We start from the raw sequence: 15,356 nt of genomic DNA, 5'->3' as shown, positions 1-15,356 counted from the left end.
TGACCATTTTCCATGACCATGGCTGCCATCCGTTACTTGCTCCTATTTTATATTCTTAGTTTGTGTGGTTGATAGTAAGCAGGCTTATTTTTAAATGGTGCTGCCAAGTCCAGCTAATTAATGGTGCAGGTGGATTTTTAGCAAGCTGGCTGACTGGAACAAACTGAACCAGGCATGGAATTCCTGAAGATGTTTGGGGGTTTGTCTTTATTAATTGAAGGTTAACATTCTCTGAAAAGTTTTGTTAGAACGTCTGCTGAACCTCAAAATCAGTAGATTGCAAGTGTTTCAAACCTTAACTCCACCCCCACCTGCTTTGTATTCTCTTTGCTTGCAAGTGTGTTACTAAGACGGCCAAAATGCCAGTTTTTGCTTCTTTGTTAATTGTCAGCTGCTTTTATCAAATTCCAGGCCATTATCCAGCAAACACTATAGAAATGTTTGAACACTTGGATTTCAAACATTTGCAGTTTGTGGAGTGGTGCTTACCAGTGGTACAGTTCTAAGCAAGCAGACACAAACCCACTTAAGTGTTTTGTTTGTTAAGTGTTAGCCGGTTCTGCTATTTCATACAAACATCTGGGAAAAATCAATTGACTATTCCCTTTACCTAGAGGGCAGAGACTAAGGATCTCAATTCCAGAGAAGTGACTATTTTGGAGAAAGATGTGTTGGTCTTTTAGCTCTTTTGTAATTAAATCTGGATGTACCTCAAAAGAATCTTAAGACTGTGGTGATAAGATGCTTTCCTCAGGAGAAAGGAGGAAAAAAACAACTGGAACTCAAAGCTTGAAGTTCTGTGACAAAACATGAGCTGTCCAGGATAGGAGGTTGAAAGTGTTTCACTACAGCGTTCTGCTCTCGCTGGAACAGATGTCCTTCAGTGTAGTCACGGCATGGACTCCAGATTTCCAGATTTTCAAGAACTGGATCTGGGACCTGGAAGAGATTATCAAGATGTGACAGGAACTTGGGAGCTGGATTTTTTTATTTTTGAATTTGGGGACTGTTTTCCTCGCTTTGAGAAAAGAGACAATGACTGAGCAAACACTGCCACCAGCGCTATTACTGGGAATTCAGAGACCTGAATTTTTGCCACACTCTTAGTGCAAACTCTGGTGATGCTCCACCCACGGTGAACTACGGTACTTGCCATTTTCCAAAATGCCTTATTCTTTACCATATCTGCACTTTTGTTTGTGCTCTCTTCTCTACCCTGGAATGCCTTCCTCTGCTTCTTCACCTATCAAAACTGCCATTTACTCAATATCCAACTCAGATGCTCTTTCCTTCATGAATTTCCTAACTTTAGCCAGAAATTATCTTTTTTAAGTTTTATAATGTGTTGTTATATGTCTTTTATCTATCTTTGTATACAAATAGCTTGTAAAGTCCTTTTTTGCATGCATTAGCTCTTTCCAGATAGCAAGCCCCGTGAAAGTAAGGGCTTTGTCTTGGGAATCTTTGCCCAGACATATTACCACATATGATGAAGCATTAGTAGAAAGAAGGAATTTAGATAACAGGTGATCTCAGAATAAAAGCACTCAATAAATGTTTGCTTAGTTGCTGTGTGATAACCTAATTACTCCTGATTAGGGAAAAAGCCACTAGTTTTGGGCCATGTTTCTTCCTTTATTTCATGCTTTATTTTTTAATTCTAACTTTAAAAAGACTTAGGGAGCCCTCAAATATAAAGAGAAAAACTTCTCTGCTGCATAGGGTATTACAGAGGGTGCAAGGGCCAGGGCCTTATTCCCTGCGTACCTTATTCTCTCGCACTCAAGATGGAATCTTACGAAAATGTAATTAAGGATAGCTTTTACAAGTACAAGACCATAAGACAATTTGTGAAAGGCGCTGGAAAAGGAAGAACAACAGTATCTCCTTTGCTTTGCTTTGGTGTTGGTATATAAAATTAAATCCAGTTCTCATACCACCTTTGGAGCCACTTCTTTCTCCACCAACCACTGCCCAGCAACCTGAATACAATCAAGTTACTCCCCCAAAGTATGAGACTTGGGGCAGTTCCTATTTGCTGCTTCGCTAAGACAGTTTGTCCTCAAGAGTCAGGAAACAGTCTTTACCAGAGAACTCTAAATTCTTATCATCACTGATCATTAATCATGAGGCTTTTTCCCCCCATTTATCATCTGTCACTTCTAAGCCATGCTTGTCAAGAATTAGTATCTGATGTGCTGACAGCAGCCCCACCCCAGTGTTAGAGTCCTTTGTTTGTAATTCCAAGCATTTGTTATCTTATATGTTTTGTCCCTCTCCCCTCCAGTCCTGTGCCTCCTGGTTACCTCACCTGGACCGTCTGACCACCTTTGTGCTATTCCATCAGCTTACAGATCTGGTACCTGGATTTTTGCCCATGGTGATTCTACCACCTTACTACTGAAGAAGACATCATTCCAGTGGACCACTGTGACCCAGGAGGCATCCAGCGAATCATCATGATGTGGCCTTCACCTCCACTCCTGTCCTTTTCTACCGAGATTCAACACAGCCCTTTGTAGTGAAGTCAAAGTCCTCAAGTCAAATAGCTGAAGCTATTTTATCACAACAAAGGCTGTTTGTTTCATGAGTGTGCATTTCGTTTCTTCAGTTAAAGCCTTCAGAGACACATAATAAATTTGGACCAGGGGATTTTTAGTTATCAGCACTGTCTGAAGAATGGCAACATTTTGAGAACCTCATTGGACCATGCCCCACTATCTTAAATGATTGAAATTCAGGAAGTATCTAATCTGGACCCCATTCTTTTTCCATGTCAAATCTGTAGTAACCTACTGAATGAGCAAGCAGATATTCTGACCCATTGGGATTAAAACAAAGGCACAGTGAACTCACAGCATCTTCTTTGGGATTACTCAGGAACCAGAACTTTTCACACAAATGTAAGAAATTCTACCAAGGAATCCCTTTACCTAACAGCATCTCACAAAGCTCCAATCAGATTCCAGAAAAGGCCTCTTGATACATCCAGGTAGAACCTATATGGTAATCCCTTATGTTTATATAGCACTTTACAGTTTCAAAGCACTTTTACATGCATTAATCTCAATTATCAAATAACACAAATTATAATCCCTTTTTGCAAATGAGGAAATGGAAATTTAAAAGGTTATCCAAGGTGACACAGCTACAAAGTGGTAGAGGCCAGGCCTTCTGACTCCTAGTCCAGTTCTCTCCTTGGAATTAACTTAGCCTCTATTTTACCCAGTGTTTAACTGAAGAGTGGGAACCCCAGAAAAGTTTCCAACTTCCTGATCTGGTGCCCTCAATCAGTCAGTATTTCATACATGTAATCTTGTGATAGTTGTACCTAGACCTGAATTCCATTACAGCACCTCTGACATTTAGGAGTAGACTGTCTCCATGGTGGTAGACTGTCTCCATGGTGGTAGACTGTGCAGTCAACAAAGCAAGTGTTCATTTGACAGCAAGATTACCCATTATGAAACAAAGCTGCTTTTATATCTTTCATCCATCTTCATGGTCTTCCCAAAGATGGCCTAGTTGATTGGAAATCCCTGTTCATATCATGTCTTTTTTTTTTTTTTTTTAATTCTTACTAATATTCCTGGACACCAAGATCTACCTGTGGTCCTCTATCCCCAAACTAATATTTACATAGAATGAGCCATCAATTTTTTTAGAACAGTACTGTTCATATATATGTTTGTGTGTATGTATATATTTAATATACACATATAATATATATCATAGAGCTTCTGTAGTCCAGTAAAGTGGTAAAATACTGTAAATGTGTCCCCTTCCCTGATTCATAATGCAGTGTAGTGTATTAAAGGATCTCAGAAGGCTTGCAGTAAAGAGCCTCATTTAGCTGTTTGGTCCAGTGTGTCCTAAGTTTAATCAACCACAGAAAGTTATTTTTGCAGCATTCCTTTTAGTGGAATGGGAAAACTGCTCTAAAGCAGTATAGCCAGTGCTTCCTGATTGCCAACAGATTACCCTGGAGACCCAGGAATAAACAGCATCTTTGAAATCCCCCCTTTTTTTTACCTTGTCAATAACTACTTGAATTAGTATGTCTTCCTCATCTGAGAGCCCCACATCTTGACAGTTACCTTTATTTTCTATCAAAGAAACCTCTAGAAGATTTATGGGGATACATGGAATGGGGATGGGAGGAGTTAATTCTGCCACAAAATTAGATGAATTCCATGACATTTAGCAATATACTTTTCTGTCCATAGAATTGTGCTGTAAATCTAGTTTAAGGGAATTGTATCTCAGGTGGGTGAGGAGACTGGGAAGGGAAGGGAGGAGGAGAAAAGGGGGAGGAGGGGTGAGAAGGAGATATTTTCTTAGGATTTGAGTTGTGGCCCACTAAGATCTTATTAATACTTGAAAAGAAGTCATCCAGCCAGGGAATTTTTGAAATAATATTAACAAAGAAATGAATGCATTTTGCAGCTGTATGCTGACTGCAAAAACCCCAGCACTATTGTCACTTAAAACCAATAGCCTTGTTCTCTGATAGTCACAAGCCCAATTTCAGGCAATCTGAATTTGTAGCAGACTTGAATCTTAACCATCATTTTGTAATGTGGCCCACATTAGGGAAAGAATAAATAGGAAAACACCTTGGCTTACCACAGGCTTTGCTCACACAGTTTCTGGTTTCTGTGACCTATTTTTTGTATTTCAGCATTTTGTGAACAACTTATTCTTAGATCATTGGTTTTCCAAAGGCTTTGTGGCCATGAAGCCCTTTGAATGAAAACTTTATGGAAGCCCAGAGTAAAAGTGAAGCTGCTCTGGAGGAAGCAGAATTGGGGGGCCTGAAACCTGCCACAAGCATCTTACTTTACCACCATGGTGACACCTAAGGAGACTTCTTTACAACAACTAGAATTCTTCAGAACACAAGTTGGAAAACCACTGCCCTAGACAACAGTATGTTCGACCTGAATGGCATTCTGTTCTGTACCTCTACCCAACACCATCCATGTTCAGTTGATGCTGAACGTTCTTAGGAATACTTACTGTGGGCAAAGTCAGAAAAGTACAAGAAGATGGGCATATCTTTGCCCCCCAGAGTAGTCATATGGGCCGAAAGTGGTATCAAATGGACCTAGAGTAATAGCCCTCTACCTACAGATGGACTTCCAGTGATTCCTGGATTTGATATAGCCAGAGAGCAATTTATACATACTCTACACTGACAAACCCCCTTACCCAGCTTCTTTCACAAACACCAGATGCTCCAGTGGTACTTGAAATACATGACCTTGAAGTCTTGATCCTCCTTGGATACAAGAAACACCAGGTATTGAAGCTGATGCTGAAGTTGATGTCTCATTGAGGCCATATTAGAGCAGCTGTACATTGGACCGCCCATCCTCAGCCATGGTACTCTACTTCGTGTACAAGGGATAACTATAAACTGAAAGCGGAATTCAAAGACTGGCAACATTACCTAAAAGGGTACCTGGTTATTATTCATCTTCTCAGACTATGTCACTATCACTCAACCAGTGGCAGTTACACTATTTCTTGGTTTTTATTCAGTTTAACTGCTGTTTCCAGGATAAATGAGCTAATAACCTTTGAAAAATTGGTAAAACAATTCCTCAGTCACTGGCACATCTGCCTAGTCTCCAAAATTATGAATACTCAGCTCTAACTACATGTAATACCTGACCCACAAGAGACAATCTCTGAACATCCTTTCTCATCTGTGTGATTTAAAATGTGACCATTTCGAAAATTTTCTTCCAGCCAAGAGAGATTTTTAAGATGGGTGTTTTGATGTCTGGTAACATCAGCTGTTGATGTTAATGATGTTTGGAGGTAGGCCTTTTGACCAGGCCATGATAGCTTACTTGGTGGGCATCTCAAATTGCATATCATCTACCTTTTTGCTGGAAATGTAGACTGACTTGAAATCTACAAAGCCTGCAGCTAAAGATTTTATCAGTAGACTCAAGAGCTTCCTGCTGCTTCTTCCTAATGTCACAAGACCACAGTCCCCTGTCCTTGTGGATGTTTTCGTGGAATTTCATCTGTCTCAGTACCATTGTTTTACACTGAATCAGAGTGGCTGACTTCATTCCTGTCATGAAATACTCTCAGGTATTAAGACAACTTACCTGTTCAGGAGGGATTTGATTCATGAACTCCTCCCAGACCAGATCATGTAGAACAAGTAGACTTTGATTTGTGCCATGAGAAAAGTCTCATTTCTTCAGAGTCAACTTAAGGGCCCGCTGTCCTCAGCTACTTTAACGAATGCACTGGTTAAATGTTGGAAATGTTTCTTTATATCTTTTGTCTCTTATCCTCTAGACTAATTGTGGTTATATGAGTCAGTCTACAAATCATGAAACAAGGCCTAAGTCTGGTTACTCTATACTGCTCACCCTCAACAAATAAAATCTGATGACTGGCCTCCTTGTATATACAACTGTTATTTGTAAAGAAGAAATTATCTACAAGCTTAGTTTTTCTATTGCCTTCAAAATGTCAGCTCGATTTTCTTTTTCTCCTGTACTTGACCGAAAAAGACATTGATCTACACTGGCAGTCATTCCCTTTAATCCTGTCAAAATGAGGGACTAAAGGTAAAGATGATCATCTGTTCAAGAGTCTGATGTACACTGTGTGTAAGAATTGATGGTGGAAAAAGCGTAAAACTCAAACCTAGTATCTTACTATCTTCATGCCTCAAATCTCATCTTTCAGCAGTACCATTCAACCAGTCTGAGGCCTTGACTTGTTGATAAGATGATTCTCAGAGATGGGCTGAGTTACAGAAGATGGAGACTTGATTACCAAAGAAAGTAGGGCCAACCTTGATGAACCTGGCTCTCCCAACCCTATCACTCCCAGATGTAGCATAGACTCCTAAACAGAACCTCAAGTCTGGATTAAGGAGATAGCCTTCTCCAGAGCTGAAAGTTCTTGGGCAGATGAGCAGGAAAATGAAAGTTGCTGTACCTGACTGGCCCTTTAAGATCAGAAAATTGTATCTAGAATAAACGCTGTGGATTAACCCTGGAGTACTCAGGGCTAAAACTAATGTACAGAATTTCGATATTAAACTGCCTGTTCTTCTAGATCATAGCCTGGCTATTGATATGGCTGGCCCTGCTGAAAGTACCTTACTTACTTGCCTATTTACCAGACACAGCCCTTGCCTGCTTTTTTGACATATTGCTGCAATCAGACTGGCTGTCCTTGAGAAGACTATAGCTGATCTCGGTCTATCTTATACCCAGTTCCACCAAGGGGTTTTGAACAGAAGCAGCCTGCACCTCACCCACCAGGACTTAATGTTCACAACAGGAAGGACCGTGCTGTATACTCCTTGACCAGCAGCTTTTTTTTTTAACTGCAGAAGTAAGCCTCTATGCCTATATATATTAGCTCATTTTCAGCACTTGGGACCCTTTCTACCAGATCTGAAGGAGGAGAGCAGGTTGAAGTCACTGTCCATTCCTCTGTTCTACGGTAATACAGAGATGAATCTGATTTGCCAGTACTCACAGAAATGTACCAGTCCAACCTGGCAAAAGACTTAAAGGAACATAAGAAAACTTTTCCACTGAGCTTAAAATTTACCACTGACTTGATGAGCGTCACAGAACTATTTGCCAGTGGGAGGCTGGTTGTCCTGCTTCATGTCAGCAAGACAGTTGGGCTCTCAAACTCAGGACCACTGAGTTTACTTACATTGAAACTCTATTGTGTCATCCAGAGTGTGCTATTGGACATGATTATTCCATTCAAATGGATTACAAGCCTCCTGAGTAGAAGACAAACTTACTCCTCATGATTTTTTCCAGAATACATTTATTGTCAAGGAAGGAACAATGCCAGCTGTTACCATTCAACTTTATGAGCAGAGATTAAACTTTTTCAGTATCTGGTCTTACCATTGACATCAGTTGTTTTTGATTGACCAGCATCAATTCCATCCCTTTGCAACAACTCCCTGATGTTTCTTGGAACCTCCTCTCCTTCTTTTCAGTCCATGTGGTTCAATCTGACCTAATCTTAGGTTTCATGGGTGGACATGTAATTCAGACCTGATCAATCAGCACAGTCCATCTCCTTGACCATAGTGATTGGTTCAGGAATGGTCATTTGATTCAAGCTGGTCCAGTGATACCCAACCCTAAGAGTTTAGTGAACTGTGGAGAAGCTCAGAAGCTCTACTGAGGTTACTTAGCTTTGTAGGATGAAAATCTCAGACCAACAGGGCCCACCATATCAAATGAGCCAGTCAAAGAATGAAGCCAGTACAGAGGAAAGCAGAGCCAAATGTTGGAGAGACTTGAGTCCTGATGACAATGTTTGTGCCCCTGGATCCAACCGTGCCTGAAGCTAGTATATCCCCTGGACTTTTCAGTTATGTGAACCAATAAATACCCTTCTTTGCTTAAGTTACTTTGAGTTGGGTTTCTATTACTTGAAATTGAGTCCTAATATTACTATCTACCAATAGCAAAACTTGACAGATCCAAATACTAAACTAGAGGTCAAGGCCACACTGAAATTATTTTCCAATCCAGAATATAAAATGAAACAGGAGCTGACAATGTTTAGGTTATTACAGAAGCATAAAAATTAATTACATGGTAGAAAAGTATACAAAAATAAACCTAAATATTTATCAGCAAAGAATTGGTTACATAATACATGGTTCAGCCATATAAGAAAATCTACATATCTGTTAAAATGAATAAAATACATTTATTGTGTATGGGCCTGGAAAAATGGCCATGATTTATTAAGTGAAACAAACCATTGCTAGAAAAATGTGTACTATGAACTCATTTTAAAATTTATGTGTTTATGTTCATAATGCATAGAAGAATCTATTAATGGCTTTCTTTGAACAGTGTAGATTACATGAGACTTTCAACTTTATACATTTCTGTATTTGAATATTTTACACTACTCACATTAAACTTAATTTTAAACTTTAAACTTTATTTTAAAATAAAGAGTTTTTAAAATTAAATTTAGTGCTTACTGTTTGACCTTGGCAAGTTACTCAACACTGAGCCTGTTTTAAATAATTTTAAAGACCTGCCTTTATATTTGTGAATATTTAGATAAATATATTCATTACTCAAACTGATAGACTGTTGCATCTTTCAGAGCTCAGTAATTTTTCCTTAATTTTTAATGTCTGAGCATATTTGGCTTATGAACTTTATAGTTTGTGTCCATGAAAGATTATTCCAGTTCTCAACCAACATTAATCTCTTTAAGACCTCTACTGCAGGTTCACACTAGGCAGAGAGAAGGAAAAAGTCTCATTTTCTTTGAAATCTTTGAGTATTCTGATCTCACTGCAGTCAGGGTCAATAATGGCCTTTTATTGTTAAGTCCATTACATAAACATCATATCTGAACTTTCAGCAGCACAAACAACTGCCACCAGCATCTTGGCATACTCGTGTCATTTTCATCCTACCTTCCTAGCTGTTGCTCCATTGTAGGTTTAGTTCTTCTTATCATTTAAATATTGGCATAGCAGACATCCATTGATTTTTGTCTCAAAATCATTTCCCCATTTTTTTAGTGGTAGATCTCCACTTTTCCTTTGGATTGCTACTCCTTCCCATTCTGTGTGAATACCGTAAATGACAGTATTCTTGCATCATGCTCCCTGGCTGACTGAGGTTGGATTGTGTGATCCAAGCTTGTACAGTCTAAATTCCCCTCCCACCAGGACTTTTGAGTCTTGAGTGAGGTGACACAAAATTATAGGAGCTGAGTCCTGATGGTAGTGTCCTAAGGAAACCATATAAGAGTTCATGCGATGACATCCCCAAAGGTGCCCTAGTTTCTGTTGTTAAGGCCTAGTTATCCAGATTTTCCTTTGTTTCTCAGACCACCATATATCTTCGTTGTGTTCCCTTTTTGTCAGCCAAAGTGGGTTTCTCTTGCTTGCAACCAAATGACTGGTTTCTGTTGCTTTAACAGTTAAATAGTAGGCTTCAAACCCTCAGGAACATGGGGGATCTGGAATTGATTACTGCACTGAGACTGAAAGGCAACAGGAACACTTCCTCTGTGCTGCAGTGGGGGTAAGAGGACAATGAGCAATTTGCAATGGCAAAACAGCTAGTAAAGATGCTCCCCCTTGTCATTTGGAATCATGTACCTATTGAGGCAACATTTGGGTAACCAGTTAGCTGTTGACAATAGGACAATTTGAAGTGGATAAGGAAGGCCAAGACAATTGAGCTAGGAGTATATAATTGTAAATTATTGCAATAGAACTTGGAGATTGATTCCACAAGTTGCAGAATTATCATGCTGATTGAATTTGCTGCATTGGTAAGATCTTTTGTGAAAAGTAAGGCAATCATAAGAGACTGACTTATGGAGTACTGGTATCTGGGAAGATTCAAAAGACTTGGAAAATTTCAACCCCCAAATACCTTAGGAATAAAAGTTTGGGTGTTCCCATTAGTCAAAAACCTTTGGCTAAAGAAAACATATATAGTGAAGGATGAAGAGATAAGCACAGTTGGCTCTCCATAACCACAGGTTCTGCACCTGGATTCAACCAATGTGGATCAAAATCCACAGCTGAATCTGGGGATGGGGAACCCACAGATACAGGGGGCCAACTGTAGTATGCCGTTTTATATAAGGGACTTCAGCATCCGCAGATTTTGGTATCCACTGGGGTCCTAGAACCAGTCCCCCATGCATACCAAGGGACAACTACCAGCTCCAGCCCTGTGACTTGTGGAAATAAGATCTATATAGCCTCTACCCATATTTCCTAGCTTACCTTTTTATCCCTCTCCTCTCTCTCCATTTCAGTACTTTGCCTCTCATATTTCCTGGCTGAAGTTTGATCATGATCCAAGTTAGCCCAGTCCGACTTCCCCTCCATTGGAACTGAGCTATTCTGCTGGCAGTGTCCCCAGACTAATATATATGGGTGTGTTGGTAAATCCAACAGTAAATCCATAAGTTTGTCAAGACAGTGTTAAGATCTAGAGAAGAATGACTATCACCCAGAAATCTAGACGTGACACTGGGTGTGATAACTGGAAATTATTTTAGGTTATCTCCCCTGGGGAGAAGATTAATTCATTTTCTACAGTATGTTGAATGGAGTCATTTATAAAATTGTTCCTAAAGAATGCATGTAATGGGCAGCCAAGGGATAGAACAGCAGACAGCTGCATTTGCCTACTCTGTATTTTTCCCCCTTTTTTGAGAATAGCATCTCACCTTTCCTTCGGGAAGCTAGCCCTCTCCCATGCTGCCAGAAGGTAATACATAAGAGGCATGTAAGTTCTTGTTACTGAGATTTCCTCAGTTGCCCAGGTTCCTTGAATATTAAGCTTCTCTAATTTTTGTGAACTTCCTCATATCCTTCCAATAAATTACTTATGGCTGCACAAGGTATCCCCTGTACAACCATATGCAGAGGCCCAGTAGCCAGAGTTGATTTTTTTTTTGCTTACAGTCAGAGCACCCCAACTGAATCAGTGTCCCTCCTATGTCTTAGGCCTTCTTGCCCTATAGACACTCCGAAAAATCTCATCCAGTTCCATGGCTTTGTGGTTTCCAACTGTATGTTGATAACTTCCAGATTCCTATCTTAAGCCCAGGCATATATCCTGAGCTCTAGATCTGAATGACCACCTGTCATCTGAATATTCCCCCACTTAATTAACATATAGATAACTTACACTAACCCCACCATTTTCCCCTCAAAATCTGCTCTTCTTCCACTGTTTCCTTTTCTTGATAAATGGCACTATACTCCACACTGTTACTCAAACCAGAACATGGGCGTTATTCTTGACACTTCCCTCTCTTCTTTCTCACCCCAGACATCTCTATTAGTCATTAAGTTCTCTTGGTGTGTGTCATGTAAATATACCCCCAAACCATATCCATTTCTGTCACCCTTGTCCAAGGGAACAGGATCTGTTGCTAGGACTTGTGTGATGCCCTTTTAGTGGTGTTTCTGCCTCCGCTGTTGTCATACTTCAGTCCATTCTTTGCAGAGCTGATTGTGTCACTCCTCTGTCTAAAATCTTTTAATCGTTCCCCCCATTATTTCAGAATAAAATCTAAACTTTTATTATAAAACTTTATCCTTGTTTACAAGGCTCTTCATTATCTTACTCCTCAACTTTGTTATCTTTCACCATGTCAAACAGTAATAGCCAGTTTTGTATGTTGGAGCTTCCTGTAATATTTCATGTGAAAAAAGAAGGGGAAGAGTCCATTAAGAGAAAAAAAAACCCATTAATATTCAGAACTACCCAGTTACTTACTGCTATAAATACTATATTTTCTTCCAAATTTCTCTTTTCATGAAGTTTCTATATTAAATCTGACATGTGTAACTACTACATAAATAGAGCTCCAGTAAGGTGCATAGAGAACAATCAAATCCCTACCTCACATCATACACACACACACACATACACACACACATACACACACACAAAATACCAGAAGGACTACAAATTTAAATGTTAAAATGAAATACTGGAAGAATTTTTAGGAGACTATTTTTATAATCTTATGATGGGCAATCATAAGCAAAACAGGAAACCTATAAACTCTAAAGGAAATTACAGACATATTTGACTACATAAACAGAAATTTTGGGAAAACAAATCTTGTATCTGTAAAAGATGCATGATAGACTGGGGAAATATTTCCAACATAAGTGACAGATTGAAATTAATATGGCTAATATACAAAGAGTTCCCACAAACTGATCACTACAAAACAATCACACCAGTAGAGAACACCCAATAGGTAAGAAATCTAAAAGGTCAACAGTAATAGTCACTAACCATTTATTTAGTACTTGGTATGTGCTGGATAGAGTTTCGAGTACTTTACAAGTATTATGTCTTTTAATCCTCACAACTTCCTTATGAAATAGATAATATCCCTGCTTTTCAGCTAAGGAAATGGGCTCAGAGGAATGAAGTAACTTGCCCAAGTCATACAATAGGTGGTCACACATCTTGAGCCAGGACACAAACTCAGGTAGAAGATCACGTGTACATGTGGTCAGTAAGATGTAAATCAAAGCAACAAGATACCATTGGTCAACTATCAATCAAACAGCAATGACATATCAATCAGAAGAGTAATGACCTTTGGTACTGGCAAGAATTAGGGTAAATGCAAACTTTCATACATTGTGGGTGGGAGTGTGGATTGTTCCAATCTTTTTTAGAAGGTAATCTGGCCATATTGATTACAAATTTTAAATGTACCTTTTAACCCAGCAGTCCTACTTCAAAGACCCCATCTCAAAGAACTAAGAGCACTGAGATACAAGGACATCAGTACAAGAGGTTTACTGCAGCATGGCCTGTGGTCACAGAAAAATGGAAATGACTTGAGAGCCCATGAAAGGGAATGGTCGAATAATTTATCTAACAGCTATACTCTGGAGCATTGTGCAGCTGTTAACAACAATGAGTCAGATCTCTAGCTCTTAACCTGTGGCATGTCCATGATGTATTTCTTAAGCAAAAAGAAAAATTTTCAGAATAATGTATATCATGAGAACCCATATTTGTGAAAACAAACAAAACATACAAATGTGTCTAAATGATCATGAAAGAAAGATAGAAGGACATGCAGCAGGCTGTTATGTTTTAAAATGAGGAGTTTGGAGAAAGTACTTTATACATATTGGCATTGTTTCACTACTTATGGGAAACACATTCTTTTTTTTAAGAGAAAGCATACTCATTTCTAAGAAAAATAATTTATAATTTGAAGAGAAGCAATTAAATTGCAACTGGACGTTTTCAAATTAGAATATGCTAATAGAAGAGTGATGATAAAAAAAAAAGAGGGCAACAAAGATTAACAGTTGCTTACGTCTTACATATTTAGGGTTGCCTTTGGAAGATGCTCGGGTTCCAGGTGACTGGTCTTTAACCATTGGTTAGGCCAGTCTGTAGCCTAGAAGGGGCTGTCTGTTAGGGTGCCCTTCTGACAAAGACCTGTGGTCTCCCTGTATCTGTTCTTCCCAGAATAAACACATTTCCCAGCCTCCCTTGCAGATAGGTATAACCTGCTGACTAAATTTTTGCCACTGGGGCATGAGCAACTTATGGGATTGTCCTTGAAAGAGTGTGTGCCCATCTCCTCCTTCCATTCTACTGCTAGATTGTGGGCTCGATGGCTGGAACTTGAACACATCACTTGGACTGTGAAGGAGAAGGAGCTATGTGTGAATGGTGATAGAGCTACAAGTGAGAAGGAGCCTGGGTGCATGATAAACATGGAGCCACCATACCAGGTCTGACCTGTTTACAGCTGGCTTGCTTTACAGGGTAAATAAACTTCTATCCTCTTTATATAATTGGTATTTAAGGTTTTCTCTTCCTTGCAGTTGAACCTGTTTGCCCACAAATAGTTTGATGGAAGTATTTCTTAGAAACATGTAATTCCATTTGTTCTAATTTTATACTACTGAAGCAACCTGCCCCTAGCTGGACTTACTGACAAGAGGGTAGTACCCTAGGTGGGTGTCCAGTTGGGTCATGAACCAGGCATATATTTCCCATCATAAATTAATAAGTTAGCCCCTTGCTTTATTAGCTATGTACTACGTGCTTCTTTATGTTCCCAGAACCCCCCACTGCTGCTTTTGTCTCCCCAGTATCCATCCCCACTTTTTTTGATAACTGCACATCAATTGCCCTCTGGGTTTTCAGCCCTCCTCTACTTCCTGTCCATACACTAACTACCCGTGGCTCCAGGGTGAGCACATAACCCTGACTGACCTACCAGAGCCCTGTAGCCCCTTGGCCAGGGTATTTGGAAAGAAATGAGTATATGATCCAAGCCAAACCAATCTTATACAAACAGCTAATTTTGAGAGGTTGGTGGGCGAAGGGTGTTTAAACAACAGAGAAAGGCATTTCCTTCTGTTTTTAATCTTCTGAATTTAGATCTGTAAGGTTGCAAGCCTGGCACTGTTGGCAACCATCTTGTCACCGCAGGATTGCCCATCTGAGAATGGAACCTACACAGGGAACTAAGAAAAAGAATCTCAAAGACATTTTTGTCTGCTGGATCCAGCCGTGCCTGAAGCAAAACTAACCCTGAACATTTTTTGCAAGCCAATAAATCCACTTTCTGCCTATTCAGTTTGAGTTGTCATCTCTTCACGAAGTGGACAGAGTCCTGACTAAACCATTCCAATTCAACTTATTACCACCACCTGACACATAGTAAGTGTTTGGGAAATATGAGATCATTTTGTAGGAGGCAGGCTAGAACCTGTTAACTCCAATAGACAGCTACAGAAGTGAGGACTCTGGCAATTTACTTAACCTCTCTGAGCCTGC

At 39.6% G+C, this 15,356-nt stretch overlaps 2 long non-coding RNA genes across 2 annotated transcripts; both read left to right on the top strand.

Annotated features, from left to right (window-relative positions):
• Positions 1-2,287: 2,287 nt before the first annotated feature.
• LOC136792660 (uncharacterized) lies at positions 2,288-8,424 on the top strand. The gene is made up of 2 exons (XR_010836755.1): positions 2,288-2,992; positions 4,682-8,424. It is a non-coding gene; the product is annotated as an uncharacterized lncRNA (long non-coding RNA).
• A 5,570-nt stretch (positions 8,425-13,994) lies between these two features.
• On the top strand, positions 13,995-15,151 carry LOC136792689 (uncharacterized). Its single transcript, XR_010836844.1, has 2 exons — positions 13,995-14,336; positions 14,958-15,151. It is a non-coding gene; the product is annotated as an uncharacterized lncRNA (long non-coding RNA).
• The last annotated feature ends 205 nt before the right edge of the window (positions 15,152-15,356 follow it).

This window comes from Kogia breviceps, chromosome 15, assembly GCF_026419965.1.
Source record: "Kogia breviceps isolate mKogBre1 chromosome 15, mKogBre1 haplotype 1, whole genome shotgun sequence".
Taxonomy (NCBI): Eukaryota; Metazoa; Chordata; class Mammalia; order Artiodactyla; family Physeteridae; genus Kogia; species Kogia breviceps.
Note: the sequence above shows the minus strand (reverse complement) of the source record. Positions and strands in the feature narration are given on the sequence as shown.